General features: G+C 37.2%; 1 protein-coding gene and 1 long non-coding RNA gene across 9 annotated transcripts in view; one reads left to right on the top strand and one right to left on the bottom strand.

Annotated features, from left to right (window-relative positions):
- Positions 1–593: 593 nt before the first annotated feature.
- On the bottom strand, positions 594–12,956 carry LOC108586887. Its single transcript, XR_001904840.2, has 2 exons — positions 12,824–12,956; positions 594–1,269 (listed from the first exon to the last, which is right to left on the bottom strand). It is a non-coding gene; the product is annotated as an uncharacterized LOC108586887 (long non-coding RNA).
- A 92-nt stretch (positions 12,957–13,048) lies between these two features.
- PCNX4 (pecanex 4) overlaps positions 13,049–17,996 on the top strand; it is a 54,002-nt gene continuing 49,054 nt past the window's right edge. For 6 of the 8 annotated variants that reach the window (XR_004185393.1, XR_002523645.2, XM_031669134.1 and 3 more), the window contains exon 1: positions 13,429–13,540. The gene's annotated coding sequence lies outside the window, so the exon portion shown is untranslated. Of the gene's footprint in view, positions 13,541–17,996 lie in introns of all 8 variants that reach the window. The other 2 variants (XM_003901883.4, XM_017961216.3) reach the window with 2 other exon arrangements.

Genomic DNA, 17,996 nt, shown 5'->3' with positions numbered 1-17,996 from the left:
ATTGTGGAAGACAGTGTGGCAATTCTTCAAGGATCTAGAACCAGAAATACCATTTGACCCAGCAATCCCATTACTGGGTATATTCCCAAAGGATTATAAATCATTCTGTTATAAAGACATGTGCACATGTATGTTTACTGCAGCACTGTTCACAATAGCAAAGACTTGGAACCAACCCAAATGTCCATCACTGACAGACTTGATAAAGAAAATGTGGCACATGTATACCATGGAATACTATGCAGTCTTAAAAAAGGATGAGTTCATGTCCTTTGCAGAGACATGGATGAAACTGGAAACCATCCTTCTCAGCAAACTTACACAGGAACAGAAAACCAAACACCATATTTTCTCACTCATAAGTTGGCACTGAATAATAAGAACACATGGACACAGGGAGGGAAGCATCACACACTGGGGCCTGTTGTGGGGTGGTGGGCAAGGGATAGCATTAGGAGAAATATCTAATGTAGATGATGGATTGACGGGTGCAGCAAACCACCATGGCACATGTATACCTATGTAACAAACCTGCACCAGAACTAAAGTATAATAAAAAATATAACAATAATAATACCTTCACAGCAAAAAAATAAATAAAAGCATATGTATTTTTTAACATCTGTGATGGGGGATGTGGCCTGCCTTCCCACTAAGACTCTCACAGTGGCAAATTCCAGAAAGGACAGGGATTCAAATGCTGCACAGCTAAAAAGAGACAAACATGTAGCACATTAAATGATTTTAAATGGACAGAAACATTGATTTGTAATGTATCCAGAAGTTTTTAAAAAGTTGTTTCACTATGAAGTGGGGAAACATTGGTATAATAGACTATGGGAATTGTTCTTCTTTTCTGCCTAATGTTCTCACCCCCCTTTCTTCAGAATCCTTTGGGAAATATCTCCTCTATGCATTAGTGCTGGGGCTGCTAATCATAGGAGCATGTACACAGAACCTGAAATTGAGATATGGACATCGGTAGAGAGTTATTTGGTTTATTTCCTCCATTGCGATTGCTTAACTGGAGATTTGAGTTTGTCTGGCAGCCATTTGTCTGCCACTAGGAGAGACTCTAGAAGAATAAAGCAATGCAAACAAAGAGTTGGAGAGACAGTCTTGACAGCAGTATTTGAGTTTCCAGATGCACTCTTGCCTTAAGATGCACTCTTGCACTTTCCAATTACATGAACCAATAGATCCTTTTTGGAGGAGTTGAATTTCGGTCACTTGCAACCAAGTATTCTGACTTTGTGCAATGCATAAGATCTAGGAGATAATAAGGTCAGTATCATTTTTTTGAGTCCCACAGTTACAAATATTTGAAGAAATACAGTTCAAGATAAGAGTGGGATAGGAAAGATATTTGAACAACAATTCATAATGTAGATTATTTTTAAAAGCTAAGACAATGCAACCTCTCTTAGAATCAAAGGAACAATGCTTTGAGAAGACAGCTGTGAAGTTAACAATTCCTTGAGAATATAAAAAACCTCAAAAGCATGAATAAAAGACATAGCTGTAAACTATACCACAGGAAATTCATGTTTAAGAATTTCCTTTACCACTAAAGAACTTATCCATGTAACAAAACTACCTTTACCCCCAAAACTATTGAAATAAATTTTTTAAATTTAAAAATATAGGAATTTCCTAATAGAGAAGAAATAATTGAATGTTTCATTATTTTTTAAAAGATTAGAATCTAGCCATTCGAGACAGCTCTCTCACTACATATCCATATAATCTTAATTTATCTGAACCTGTGGTGTCTTACCTCTAAAGCAAGTGTGGTGGTTAATACTGTCAACTTAATTGGATTGAAGGATGCAAAGTATTGTTCTTGGGTGTGTCCAGGAGGGTGTTGCCAAAGGAGATTAACATTTGAATCAGTGGACTGGGAGAGGTAGACTCACCCTCAATCTGGATGGCCACCATCTAATAAGCTGCCAGTGTGGCTAGACTGGTGGAGTCTTCCTGCCTTTGTCTCTCTCCTGTGCTAGATGCTTCCTGCCCTCAAACATTGGACTCCAAGTTCTTCAGCTTTTGGACTCTTAGACTTACACCTTCGGCCACAGACTGAAGACTGCACTGTCGGCTTCCCTACTTTTGAGGTTTTGGGACTTGGACTGGCTTCCTTGCCCCTCAGCTTGCAGATGGCCTATTGTGGGATTTCACCTTGTGATCTTGTGAGTCAATACTCCTTAATAAACTCTGCTTTATATATACATCTATCCTATTAGTCCTGGCCCTCTAGAGAACCCTAATATAGCAAGCATCTCTTTCACCTCTGAAATTGTGACAACATTCAAAGTTCATTTCAGTCTAACAATACATTTTCTACTACCACCTATAGTTATGAGCTTAGACAAAAAAAGGCAGGAGAAATACTTGTGCAAAACATTTCAAATCACGCATTTCAGTTTAACACAGAATATAATTTGGTGATATTTATCTTCCGAATTCTTTTTGAAACTGCTTTATGCATTTCTTTTTTTTTTCATTGTACTACTATTATACTCTTACTCTATAAATTGTCCCCTTTTCAACTTCTGATACATATATAGAAATCCATCCACAGCTTCTGAACTACTTTAAAAAATTATTATTATAGCAAAATACACTAAACATAAAATCTACCATTTTAACCTTTATTTTTCAAATTGTAGTAAAATACACATAAAATTTACCATCTTAACTATTTTTAAGTGCACAGTTTAGTGGCATTTAGTACATTCACATTGATATGCAACCATCACTATTACCCATCTCCAGGCCTCTTTTTATCTTGCAAAACTGAGATTCTGTACCCATCAAACAATAACTCCCCATCCTTCCTCCCCCAAGTCCCTGGAAACCACCATTTTAATTTCCGTCTTTATGTATTTGACTACTCTAGATACATCATATAAGTGTAATCATACAATATTTGTACAATAATTTTGTGAATACCTTATTTCACTTAGAATAATGTTGTCAAGGTTCATCCAGGGCTGAGCACAGTGGCTCATGCCTATAACACCAGGCCTTTGGAAAGCTGTGGTGGGAGGACTGCTTGAGCCCAGGAGGTTGAGGCTGCAGTGAGCATCCCACCATTGCACTCCAGCCTGGACAACAGAGCAAGACCCTGTCTCAAAAAAAAAAAACATGTTTATCATCCATGTTGCAACACGTGTCAGAACTTCCTTCCTTATTAAGGCTAAATAATATTCCATTGTATGTATATACATTTTGCATATCCATTCACCTGTTAATGAATACTTGGTTTAGTTCTGCCTCTTGGCTATTGTGAGTAATGCTGCTATGAACATGGGTATATGAGTATCTATTAGAGTTCCTGCTTTTAATTCTTTTGGGTATCTTAGAAGTGGAACTGCTGGATCATACGGTAATTTTATGTTTAACTTTTTGAGAAGCCATCATATTGTTTTCCACAGCAGCTACACCACTTTACATTCTCATCAGCAATGCATAAAGGTTGTATGCCATTCGGGACTTTTATACATTAAAATATTTTATTAACTATTGTTAAATAGTACATGATATTTCAAAAACACAATGAGATGATCATCTGGAACACCTCCATGCAAATACAACTATCATTTTGTAAAATTCCAAGTTTTGTCATTTGTATATTTTCATAGAATTTTAATAGTTTATAAAATTTTGATTTCTTCATATTATGTATCTAAGCATTTTCCATGGCATTACAAAGCCATTATCATTATCATCCTAATGTTTATGTTATAGTCAACCAAGGGGAAATACTATAATTTTCTTAATCATGGAACTATAGAACATTCAAGTTGCTTCCAATTTTCTAATATTAGAAACATGCAATACATATGTACATAAATCTTTACTTCTTTTGAATCCTTTGCACAGAAAAGTATTAATCAGTTAAAAGTATGCACATTTTTAGAGTTGCTGATAAATATGAATACATTTATTTTCAAAGTGATCATATAGATGTGTATTACTTCAGCACTCTCACCAGTGGGGCCCATAACAAGAGGTACTGGTACTCTTTCATCACTAGTCCTCTAACAAATTGTCTATCACCTAGTAAACACACAATAAATGTTCACTAATTGAGTTCATGAGTGAATAAATGAGAATGCCATGTTACTGAATCCTCACTATCACTGAATCTTATTTTGTTTTCTAGTTTAAGACAGCTGGTACATTTTAGCTATTTTAAAACTATTTAAGATAATTAAAAACTTGGTCTTTGAATCAGAAGGTCCATAAGAAATGAATCTCCTTGCCAGAATAAAGGTCTTTCTTGGTATTTAAACATTTTTCTATACATTGCCAAGTGTAATGTAATTTCATTCCATTATAATTTTTCTTTCTAAGCATAAAAGCATTATTGTGGGAGCACTTTTCTAACTTGCCAGGTTTTGCCATATCAGGTAACTGTAACCTCTATTTAGCATTTGGTATAAGAAAATGAAATTGTATCAACCATACACAACTCATCATAACTGAAATGCAATTGGCTCTAAATTTTTCTTATTTTGTTCGTTTCTTTTTATTGTGAATTTCCTACCCATTAAGCTGAAAGCTCTTTGAAGTTAAATCTTTCTTTTTCATCTCTATCTGCCAAGTTGATTAGCACAAAATTTGGCACATAGTAGGCATCAATAAATATTTCAGGCATATTTATTATGCTCTATGGCTGATTTTTGTTTGATCTAATTGAGAATAATTTTCAAGAATCATGATAAAAATAAATTATATATGCATTAAATACATATTACAAGGATTTCTTTATGTTAAGGTAGTAGAATAAAATTAGGAGATAAAAAGGAAGCCTTAAACTATCCTGGTAGTCAATGTAGTATTCAATTCTTTACAGATTGTAAATTATAATGGTAATGGTACTAGAATTATCAAATTTTTCCCAAAGCAATCTTCAAGGCTAATCAACATAGACAATCACTCTTTTCATTTCTATGGCAATAAGAAAATTTTAAGAAATATCTTTTGATTGGAGTTGTCTTGAAAATTGCTTAGTTGGAGGCCTTATTTTAAAATGCAACAAGCCTGAAATATTAAATGTAATTTGCCATGCAGCCTAGAGAAAGAATGAAGCATTTGGCACATTTTTCCTAATTGTTTCTGATTGCTGCCTGGGTAGCTCCAGCACTTCATGTTCAAAATCACCTTTGAGGGCTTCAACATCTTTGACTACTACTTTTAATCAAAAAGAGGCAAAGTATAAAATAATTTGACTATTACATGGCAGAAATCCTCATAATAACTGGCTTTAACATTTTTACTTAACTGACCTTAAAGAAAGAGCCCTCAGAAGGTAAACTGTTGGTACTTAATGAATACTGATTAAGGTGACACATTACCTGATGCTAATATTCACAGAAATCACTGTCCCAAGAAAAGCGGTCAATACTGAAGTAAAGAGAGTTAGTTTTCTAATGATAGTCATGTTTTGTTTAGGTCTGCTTAGCATAAACCTCACTCTTATGTTTAAGTATGTTATTTAAAAAATTTACGCACTTTTAAAAATGTATTTGCATAAAAAATAAAATTGTATAGACTATCTTTATTTCCACCAATAGCATGATAAAACTAACAGAAAAATAATATAGAAGTAGAAATATACAGTTACATGAAAATTTAGAGACAGACCGATCCTTAATATCACTGAGGAGAAAAGGAAACCTAGAGACTGACTTGCCCAAAAGAAAATTACCAAGTTTCTTGCAGAGCTCAAATGGTAATTCAGATCTCATTATTTCTTGTTAAATATGCTTTCCATCACCTTATGAACATCATTATCTTTTTCTTTCACACTAAGAACACTGTTTTCTTAATCAGTTATAGAGTTCATGCTTTGACGAGGAATGAGGAAAATAACTGGTCTAGTAAATGGAGATCATGCAAAGAGGACAACATATTTCAGAGTCTTCTTAAGTAGGGCTGCTTTTGCTTATGAAAGGAAGGAATCATTCCATTGTCTTTGGAAGGAGGCATCAGTGGATGGGGTATTTGGATATAATCAAAAGAAAGGGAAATGGGCTTCAGGCCTTCCTTGTTCTTAAAGATTGTTTACTGACTTATAAAGCAAATACTATTCATTCTGTGCATCAGAAGAAAGTGGAATAAAAATTCTAGAAGAGTCCACACTATATTCAGGTTAGTACTTTTAAGATGTACTGTATTTTTAAAGAATTTGTACATGGGGAAAGAAGGCAAACATAAAAAAAGGAAGTCTTTTCGTAAGAGTAAATATAACTTTTAGGTTTTCACAGCCCACTCTTACAGCCCAGAGTACATTTGGGAATATGAATGATACAGAAACAAGTTGCCCAGGGATACTGAATTGTGCAATTCAGGGTGTATGCTTCTACACGAATTTGACCACTCAAAATAAAAAAACTGTCATTGAATTTTTGCAGTACATAGTATGGGTAAGTTTTTTGGTTTTATTAGCTGTATTAGGCAGGGCATACATGCTCTTAAAGCTTGCCTCTAAAATTTTATTATTTTCATTATTATGATGTCAGGAGAAAAATTATCAGGGAAAAAGTTCACAGGGAAAATGATCCATAGGCTAGTTTTATATAAAAGTCACAAATAAAAACATCCATTGTTTCTTACTACATGGTTATCTCTACTAGTATATGCATCTCTTTTGTGCATACTGCTCTTTAAATGTGTATGAATTTTCTACCAATTACAAAGTCTTATAGGAGTAAAACTGATATGTAATAAAAACATGAATCAGATATTTGGCTTGGAATTCATAAATAACAGAATTTTTTAAATTCCATGGGATTAATAATTATTCTAATATTTATTTCTATATATTGGTTTTAATTTAAACTAAGAGTCTAAAACACAGCTCTGGTAAAATAAAAATATTTTAAAGTACCAGCATAAATGTTATTAAAATGATTACACTTCAAAACTATACTGTTAAAAAGAAACCACATCTAAAAATTTCCTACAGTAATACTTAGTCATTGCTGATTCAACAAAATAGAGTATATTTTATTTTGCATGTTATATATAACATATACTTTACATTTGTACAAATTTTTGTAGATATACATATCTGTATATATACACTAACATATTTCGACACATATGCTAAAATTTATATTTTATAGACAACATTTGAAAAAATCAAACAAGCTTCAGAATGTATACATAAATTCAGTAAATGTTCTCATTTACTATATAAAATGAACTAATTTTAAAGATTTCAAAAGATGACCTATTAATCTAATACTACAGCGGTCTAGTATCCCACTGTCTGATTATCAAAGCTCAAAATTTACCAATATACCAAATAAATTACAGTAATTTTCAACTGTAATACAACTTTAAAAAATAATATGGCACTTGTCTTCCTATGAAAGCATCAATACTTTAATTTCTTTATTCAGAAAAACAACAATTTTTCCAAATATATTCTGGATAAAGGTACTATTATAAAAACAAAAATCCACTACACCTCTATACTGGTTATACAGTGGCTAAATCACTTAACGGCTTGGTGAGTTTTTTGGAGGGTAGGAGTATTGCAGCCAATTTAATGCTTTTGTTTTTAATTTTTTTATTATTTAAAGATTATAAAATAATATATATTATTTAAAAATGTATTAACAGCACAAAAGAGTATAAGGTAAAATGTGAAAGTTCCCCCTCCAGTCAAATCCCAGTTAATCTCTTGAGGTTAAGGTCTGTTGTTTCTTATATGTCCTTCAGAAATATGCATATGTAAAACATGCTCATGCTTACATCCAGTTTAACATAAAATCATACCATGCAAATCATAATTTTTAATTGTTTTAATTAATGTAAGTTGGACATCTTTGCATAGATGTACATGCCAATATATCTCCTTTTTACATAATCTTTTTACATAATCAGTCCCCTATTGAAGACTGTTTTGTGCTTTTTTGATATTACAAATTTTCTAGTACAAACACCTGTAATAGCAAAAACACTGAACAGTCTTCAATAAGGAATAGGTTCAATACATTTAAATGAAATTCTGTGTCAAGGGAACTGCATTTTAAATTTTGTTAAACACAGCCAAGCTAAGTTTCAAAAATGTACCTCTAATCTACCATCCCACCAAAACTGGTTTTTGTTACTTTATGCATAAACTGTATTTGCTAAAGGTGGTTTCATTTCCCATAAATAATTATTTAATATGAGTAACCTCTAGTTTTTGTGTTTTAAAATATATTAACCTAAAGAGAGCATCACAATGTAAACTGCAGGAAGTAATTGTAACAAATGTGGACTTTTCCACTCAACAGTATAATGAGGCTGGAAAGATTGCAGAGGGGTCAACAGGCTTTCCTCCAACATTAGGCAAATTACACCTAACTTTTCCCCCCTACTCTTATGTAATCATAACTTTCCTACTCAGTAGAAATTCTCTCAGTTAACTTGCACATGGCACTTCCATTTACATATTCATTCAAAAGGAAAGTGAAGATAATTTTCACAAAATTCTAAATGGTTAGTACATTTATAAATGGAGAACTTGGCAGGCAAATGCCAGGAAAGGGGCATCTACTTGAGGTTGCTAACTTCAGTTATAGCTTTAGAAATTAATAAGGCATCATATCCTTGGTTACTGTCAGTAAGTTAACTGATGCTCCAATCTAGTGTAAAATGCTGGGAGAAAGACTATGAAATCTGCATCATCAACTATCAATAATGTTTGCAAAAATAAAGGAGAATGATTGTACTTAATTCAGATGTGTGTAATTTAATTTTTGTAGAATCAAATTGTTAAGTATGCCTGTGGATGGTGTATGGCAGACACACCAGACAGCAAAACATAAACATATCCTGAGAATGACCCTGTATGGCAGACACACCTCAATGTAGGTTCGATCTTCCCATCATGGCCAACCCAGAGATTCATCCTTATCTATGAGAACATCTGAGCCCCATCCCATCCTGTGGAACGTGGGCCTTACAGAAGATTGAGGTCCTTTGTTTTGGGTCAAATGAAGGTTGCCAGATGGAGGTTGCTAGGGGGAGGGTGTTAAGTGCAAGCACTATCTAAACTGCATGCTTTCTGCACATGGTGGTACTTCTCCTGTCCAGCCCACTGCCACTGTACTGCTCTGTACATAAGTTCCCTTCAACAAACCCAGTATCTCATTTGCTGGCTCTGGGTCTCTATTTGGCCTCTTGAACCTGGTGCCATCCATACTGAAGTGAATGGGGTCCGGCATGACAGACATTTACAGTTTTGTTACCATTAAAATTTGATCTTTCGGTGAAGTTAAAAATTTTTACAAATTGTAACATAATTTAAAAAATTAAAGTCTTGCTTTTTGAATATTTCAATTTACTGATTTCCAGTCCACTAATAATTCTACTGTGTTCTTTCTTAAACACCTGTTTTTTTAAACGATTATCCAAAATAAGTTTCCAGTAGTTACAATGTTCCAAAATAATATCCATTGGAACACCCCTAAAATGAAGTCTCATCTGTGAAGTTATTGATGTGGAATAATAGTGAAATTTAACAGTTATACAGGAAAACTAAAAATTCTTTATCATAACCAAAATTTGAAACTATCTTTATCATACACTCCCCATCAGTAATTACTGTAAATTTTTCAGTACTGGAACTTAAAAGACACATATTGTATCTTAGAGTAAAGTTTGAGACCAACCAATGGCAAAGCTATGATTACATTATATATTGTTTATTTGATGGTTCTATTTATGAATGTTTATGGGATATGAAAGTTTCTATATTAAAGGAAATTTCAATATGAAACATTGTAATTAACCATTGGGTGCTTCCTGTCTTCAATATTCTCATAACTCATAACTTGCCCAACCCAAATCTCACGAACATGCTGAGACACTCTAAAATTTCTACCCACCACATGCTCTTTCACATGATCTTTGATGCATATCATGATCTATGATACAGTGACTTTCAATAAGCCATATAACAAGTCAATCTTTTTATTTTATAGTCCTTTTCTTCTTCAGTTTTCTTCTCGTCCCATTAAAATATAAACTTTGGCATTCTTTTCCAATCTTATTACTGCAACTATCTTTTTTTTTTAAAAAAATATAGAATATTCTATGTCTTAACTTCTCTCCCAAGGTCAATATGTAATATAGGTCCTATTCTGTATTTCCAACTGGTCGTAGGCACCTGCATATCCCATCAATCCCTTACACACAGGTCTCAAAGTAGATTCATTATCTTTCTTCCCAAAGCTATTATTCCTCCTGTGCTTCTTTAAAGGCACCCGGAACTGTGGGCCTGATTTTGCCTCCCCTTTAGCCCATACTTGGTGCTGCAGCTCTGATTATTTTCAGAGACTTCTGGCCAGTGGTCTCTGGGAACAGGGCAGAGTGAGGGTTTATGGGGTGGGTTTTGTTTTTGTTTTATTTTTTAGCAAGAGAAGTAACTTGGGTATGAACTGAAAACTGGCATTACCATTACACAATAACATGTATGTCATGATAATGCCTGACTAAACATCTTCTCTGGCTGAAGCAGCAGTTCCAGATTTTTCACTATTTGTTTCATTTTATGTGAATCGCAGGGCAGGAAAAATATATGAACTCTGAAGACATACAGATATGGACTCAACTCCAGATGTCATCACTTATTTTACTTTTCTCAAGCTCAGATTCCTTACATTTGAAATAATAATAAGCTACCTCATGAGGTTAAGATTAAACGAGGTACACAAAGTACTGATTCTATGTATGCTCTAAATGTGTTAAATGAATTAAAGAATAAATGTTCCTCTACCTGGAATATCTCTTCTCCCAGCTAACTCTTTTTTTTTTTTTTTTTTTTTTTTTTTTTTGAGACAAGATCTCACTCTGTTGTCCAGATTGGAGTGCAGTGGGGTGATTTTGGCTCACTGCAACAATCTCTTACCTCAGCCTCAGAGTAGCTGGGACCACAGGCGCACACAACCACATCCAGCTAATTTTTTGTATCTTTTGTAGAGACAGGGTTTCATCATGTTGCCCAGGCTGGCCTCGAACTGCTAGGCTCAAGCGATCCTCCTACCTCAGCCTCCCAAAGTGCTAGGATTGCAGGCATGAGCCACCACACCTGGCCCAGCTGTCTACTCACCCTTTAAAAACGGATTGCAACTATCCTTAATTTCCCCAGAATTATGTGTCCCACTTTGTTTCTGAACTTCAGCGCATACCTGTTTATCACACACACTGTAATTACTGATGTCCTGTTGTTCAAGTTATATCCTTGATGTCCAAGTTACGTTTTGATAAATTCCTTAAGGATCATGTTTTATTTGACTTTCTACAGCAATTAGTGTAGTTCCTGACAAATAGGAACCACTATTCCCTTCACTATTTCAATAAATGCTGAATGAATATTTTATACACAGCTAACCAAAGGGCTTCTACCATATGCTCTACTAATTTTATTCTAAGAAAGTGTGATGTTCAAATATATTTGAAAAACAGCAGATATTTCAACAATAAACATGTTAATTCTGGTTGGGTCATACCCAAAGGCCATGAGAAGAACAAGCATAAATACACCCTCTACATAAAGATAATAGCTCATCCTTACTAAGCATTTATGCTGTGCCATTTACTCTGCTAAGCAATTTACAATTATTTGATTTAATCCAATGACATAACTCTCTGTGGGTTAAGTTCTATTGTTTGCCTTATTTTACAAGATATGCGGAAACTGAGCACTAGAGAAATTACATAACCTCAGGATCACACAAGTAGTGAGCAGTGGTGCCAGGGTTTCAACCCAGAGTTCCTGACTCTGGAGCCTCTACTCTTAACCACATGAAACAGACTTCTTAGCGGTAACTGGTGCTTCCAAGATGCTTAATGTGGTACTCTGACCCGCAATAAGTGAGTTTCAATGAGAAAAACTTAGGATGGACCAACAGCACATTTTCCCATATTCTATCAAATCGTGAAGACACCAAACTATGAAAGGGTCTACCTGCAAATTAAGTCCTTGAAGACAAGTATATGTATATCCCGGGTTTTCTTCCACACGCTTTCAACAAACTACACTTTTCCTCTGAACAGAATATCTTAAAAATAAATAAATAAATACAACTTTGGCTTTCTTTTACTATTCACACAGTAATTATTTTTCTATTATGACCTGAAAACCTGAATACTTAAATACAAAGTCATCATTTCCAGGATAGCCAAGAGCCAAGAACTAAAAAAAAAAAAAAAAAAAAAAATTAAGGCCGCGTTTATAGTTTTGAGGAATGGGGATCCAAACAACACAGTCCACAAGTCATCTTGGACTCTGAAGTGTGCAGAACTGCTACAGTATCTAACCAATCACATGGGGGAGTTGCGGGTACCTTGATACCGACAAGTTAGCTTCAAAATTCCCTTACACTAGCCTCTAAATCAGCTGAGACCAATTATTGTTAATGCTCTCCGGGGCCGTGTTGAGGACTCCCAATTGGCAATCTGGAACGCTTCCAGAACTTGGTGGGGAGAAGGGGGCTCATATTTCGTGGAGAATGGGGGAGGTGAGCCCTGGATGTAGGGATAACTTTTTAACTAGCCTTAATTGGGGTCTTTGCGGCCAGGCTGTAAAGATTCCCGCCACACTAATAAGAATCAGCCACGGCCTTTTAATTGGAACGCCGGAACTCTGCCTTGTTTTACTAATATCTTAATAACACGTTTATATGATGGACATGTTGGTTCCTTGTATTTTAAGACGCGGCCACAAACTGAAGCGATAGTGATCACGTATATGCAGTCCCCCAATCGTCCAAGCCGAATAGGTTGCATGTAGTATCACTCAAAAAACATTCATTACCGTCGGTGTGTTGAGTGGTGAGGGCCAGTGTGCGAATTCATTAATGGAAGTCGCGGGACCCCGAGCGGTTGGAGCCCTGCCACACCCCTCTGCTTGCGTTAAGACAACCTGACCCGACCTCTGGGGAACTCATGCGCAAAATGGCGGTTGCACTTCTGTTCTCCGACCCCGGCGCACAATCCTGAGGAAGGACGTCACGTCACCAGGGCAACGACGCTCCTGCGTAAAGGCCCGGCCCAGTGGAAAGTTCAGGGCGTCCCCGCTCTCGCCGCTGGTGCTTCTCCTAGGCCCAGTGCCAGACCAGAGCATGAGCGACTCCCGTCGTCCCTGGCCAGGCAAATGTTGGCCTAAGCTTGGCGCGAACGAAGCGCGCTATTTCCCTGCTTCCTTTAGGCCAAGCCTGCTGTACGGCAGGGCCCGCCTCCGGAGCGAGCATAGACCGGGGCAGCGAGGCCAGCCGGGCGCCGGCCAGGTCCTGAGCGCGCACGCGCTCTGTTCAGCTCCGGGTGGCGGTCGCCGGAGTTGACGTTAGCCATGGAAACCGAGAGCTCGCCCGGGCGGGGCCACGGTGAGCTTGTTGTTGGGACGCCGCAGCTTTTCTGCCTCCGCATTCGGGCAATAGCCAACCTCCCGGCGGGAGCGCCTAGCCCGGGTTTACCTGCAAAAATGCAGTCCCCGGGATGCCTTCGCGTCTTCGCTTCCCTCGGTTGACTTGAGGTACGTTCGTTGTCCGATGTCCACCTTGGGACTTCTTCGGCGCTTTAATGTCCAAGCCTGTGCGGAGAGCCAAGTTGTTCTTGGAGTATTCATTGCCACAAGAAACACATTTTTCCTTTTTAGTTACAAAACCTGTAAGTGCAATTATTGCGCTTAATGAACTCAGTCATTAGAGATAGTAATTCAGTGTGATTTTAACTTTACTTTGAAAGACTACTTTAGTCTGTTGAATTTGTAGCATTTTGTTTCTAAGAGACTCGTACGAAATGGAAAATGGCACACCCGGAGCTGTGTCCCTTAGATAGAACTGTACTCTCACTCCTTATCTCCAGCTAAACCTCTTTTGTCCGAATTGTTCAACTCATGGGCCCCTGAACGTGAAGCGCTCCTTCCCCCACTGATCTCGATCTCTGATCCCCACAACCTCCTGTCTGTCCAGGACCAGAATTTACTCCAGTGAATCGAAAGTTGTTTTTCATGCCGCTGCATTGGTTATCTGCTCCGTATCCATCATTTTTCACTTACTCATTTTTTACTATTTTTAGGTGTTTGTTTTCTTCATTAAATCATTCCTGCAGTTAGGGCAAAGACTATCCATGTTATTTGGTATCCACCGCCACTCACGCCAGATCCCCAAACCTTTAGCATAGCATCCAGTTCAGATGTTGCCTGTTTACAAATTTAACTGTTTGGAGCATCTGTTGGCTACTCCTAAATTTCCTACTTAAAGAGCTGCCTTCTAATTATTAACTGCTGTGGAAAATACCAATCGGGGAACCTTTTCTTTTTCCTTTTTAAGAGCTTTATTGAGATGTAATTTACATTCAGTAGAGTTCACCCATTTACAGAATTGTGCAACCCTTACCACAGTCAAGTTTAGAACATTTGCATCACCCCAAAAAGAAACTCTTTACCCTCAGCAGTCACCACCTCCCCCATTAACCTTACCCCACCAGCCATAAGCAATTACTAATCTATTTTCCGTCCCCATAAATTTGCTTATTTTGGACATTTCACAAAGATAGGATAATACAATATGTGGCCTTTTGTAACGGGCTTTCACTTAGTGTGTTTTCAAGGTTCAGCCATGTTGTAGAATGTATGAGTACGTCATTCCTTTTTATAGCCTAATTCCACTGTGTGGATATATCACATTTTATCCATTCATTGATGAACATTTGGGTCGTTTTCATTTTTTTGGCTGTTAGTAATATTTCTTCTATGAATGTTTTGTGTACAGATTTTTGTGTATACATACATGTTTTTATTTCTGTTGGGTGTATACCTGAGAGTAGAATTACTGGGTTATATGGTAACTCTAGCCTTTTGAGGAACTGCCAGACTGTTTTCCAAAGGAGCTATATCATTTTACATAACCGCCAGATATGTTTGAGGGTTCTGATTTCTCCACAGTCTCATCAATACTTATTATTGTCTGCCATTTTTATTGTAGCCAGTCAAGAGGATTTGAAATGGTACCTAATTATGGTTTCAACTTGTGTTTTTCTAATGAGTAATGATGTTGAGCATCATTTTATATTTTCTGTGCTTATTAACCGCTTGTATATCATCTTTGGTTAAATGTCTATTCAGATCCTTTGCTCATTTTTTAAAGATTGGATTATTTGACTTCTCGTTATTAAATTGTAAGAGTTCTTTATATAGTCCAGTTGTAAGTCATATATGTATATATATATGATTTGCACAAATTTTCTTCCATCCTATAGGTTGTTTTCACTTTCACAGTGGTGAGGACCTTGTTTTTTAAACACTTTCTCACTTGTTACAGGGTACTGGATACCAATCCCCTCATGCTGGCTTAGCTCTCAAAAGCTTCCCATTTTTACACTTTGTAGATTCCTCTTGGACCCACTTTTCTCCAAAGAACCCTCTTCCCCCAAGTTATCCTTCCAGTTCTCTAGCTTCAAAATAAAATTCCCTTTCATTTGGCAATTGTTAGTCCAAACTGCACCATTTTGTAACTCCCCCCACCATTTTGCAGACCTTCGTCAAAGTAACACATTCCACGGGAGTTTGGGCTGTGAGAAACATCCTGCCTAACCACCTGACCACAGTGCACAAGAACATCCTTATCATACCCTGCTAAGCAAAGGCCCGACTGAAGGAACATCCCTATCATACCCTGCAACCGGAAAAAGGGGCCAAACCACCTGATCATAGGAACATCTTATCAATATCCTGCTGGGCAGTGAACCAGACAGCCCAGACCCCTTCTGCCCATACCTGTAAGTCCCCAGCCTGTGAACGGTAGGCTCTGGCGTTAAGCTGCTCCCCCATCTCTGCAGGTTTTTGCAATATACCTGTGTTGCTGTAGAGCCCCCCCCACCCCATCTTTCTTTAACCCCCACCTTCCCTTTTAAGAAAACCTAACAGCAATAGCATGGTATGATTTAAAAACTCATTCTGCCACTGACTGACGTTGTATCTTGGTTAAGTCACTTAATATCACTAGTTCTCAGTTTTTTTTGTAAAGTTAATTAATTTCTTTCTGGTAATTCATGTGAGTAGCAGACTTTCACCTGATACTTGATTTTAAAAGAAAAGTGTTTCAACCCAATTGAATTTGTAGTGGGTGTCAAGAAAAATGATGGGACAAGTCTCAATCATTTTGGATTTATTTGCCAAAGTTAAGGACGTGCCCGGGAGACAAGTCTATGCCTTTCTCTGAAGATGATTTTGAGGTGTCCAAATTTAAAGGGGAAAGGGCAGGATATTGAGAAGTACACAATTGTCATGTAAGAGGTAGGTAGGGGCAAATAGTCGTTTATGCCTTTGTCTGGCTCAGTGAATCTGCATTTTTTACATAAGATGACATAAAAGGGGCAGAGGAAAAAATGGGGGGAATCTGCATTTTACGTAAGATAACAGACAAAATGGGGTGGGAAACAATCAGATATGCATTTACGTCTGGTGGGCCGGGGTACTGCACCTGTAAGCTATCAATTGGCATTGCCATGATGAAATTTTAGCTCACTGGGAATTTCCTTGTGGGCAAAATACAGGGGAAGTGTGTAGCTTTCCATCTTGTAGCCATCCTGTTTAGAAACCAAAGGGGGAGACAGATTTGCATGACCCAGTTCCCAGCTTGACTTCTTCCCTTTGGCTAAATGAGTTTGGGGTCCCAAAATTTAATTTCCTTTCACATTTCCCTTCTTTTTTCTGTAAAATCTTTTGGAAAAAGCATTTTAAAAGGAATACGAGTTCCTGGCCTCAGGTTGGTTTTTCCTCCCTTTTTCAAGCTGCTTTCTTACTGCTAGGATGGTTTATTCCTAGCAGTTCAGGTCCCCAGTCTCTAGGAAGGCTCATTCCTAGGAAGTCATGCCCCATGAAGATTAAAAACAACAGGGAGAGGAAGGAAGTAAAAAAGGAAAGGGAAAAAAAGAAAAAATATGTAGGCCAGATTTATAGCAACAAAAGGAAATCACACCTGGAAGCTGGGTCAGGCTATATTACTGCCTTCTCAATTAGAGCAATTTTCTAGGGAATCATTACCCTAGCCCTTTCAGTTGACATATTTACAGGCATATCCCATAACAACACTGTAAGTAGAAACAGGACACAACACAAATTAATATTACTAATATAAGCAATACGCTTCTGCCACCAAGTTCCCCAGGATCCAAACCCACCACTCAACCAGTTGATTAACGAGGGTTTTGGATCTAACAGGTATCTGGGTTTTCTGGGTTTTCATATCAGTCATAAGTCAGGTTATGTTCTTCAATTCATCTGGAGTATAAACGCAACATTCCGTTTTTATGATGGCGCAGGTCCTCCCTTGTGCTGCCGTAAGTCTATCTAAAGCCATACAGTTTTGCAGCACAACTTTCCTCATAAGCATGACTTCCTTGTTTAGCGAGGAGATACTCATGCAGCAATCATTCAGGACCTTTTGGGTGTAATTCATTAAAGCCTCTATATGCCATATAACATCTTCAATACCTATCTGTGGTACAAAGATTCAAGCTAAGTGGTCATACCATTGAAATACCAAATGTGTCCAACAAGATTGTAAATGAAAAAGGTTTGCTGGTTTTGGCAGGGTCTGAATTACTCATCCTTGTGCCCAAGCATAACCTAGGGAACATTGTCCTAACCACTCTGGAGGTAACCACGGCCATAAGTTAGTGCCACATAGCCAATATGTCCCATTTGGAGCTAGCCAATAAATACCTGGTCGTTGGCACCCAATGGGTGGCATGCCATTCAATGTCTTGTAATATGATAGTGTGGTCACATCGTTTTCCAGGTATCTACCCCATATCTCTTGTACTGTTTGGACATAGGTCCTTGGTGTGATTTATTTGCCCCCAGCACAAAGCATTTTGGCTGAGTTGGCCAAATGAAGCGGTGAGCCAGATAAATCAATACCAATTTAAAAGGCCTGTGTTGGCCGGGCGCAGTGTCTCACACCTGTAATCCCAGCACTTACAGG

This window comes from Papio anubis, chromosome 7, assembly GCF_008728515.1.
Source record: "Papio anubis isolate 15944 chromosome 7, Panubis1.0, whole genome shotgun sequence".
Classification (NCBI taxonomy): domain Eukaryota; kingdom Metazoa; phylum Chordata; class Mammalia; order Primates; family Cercopithecidae; genus Papio; species Papio anubis.
Note: the sequence above shows the minus strand (reverse complement) of the source record. Positions and strands in the feature narration are given on the sequence as shown.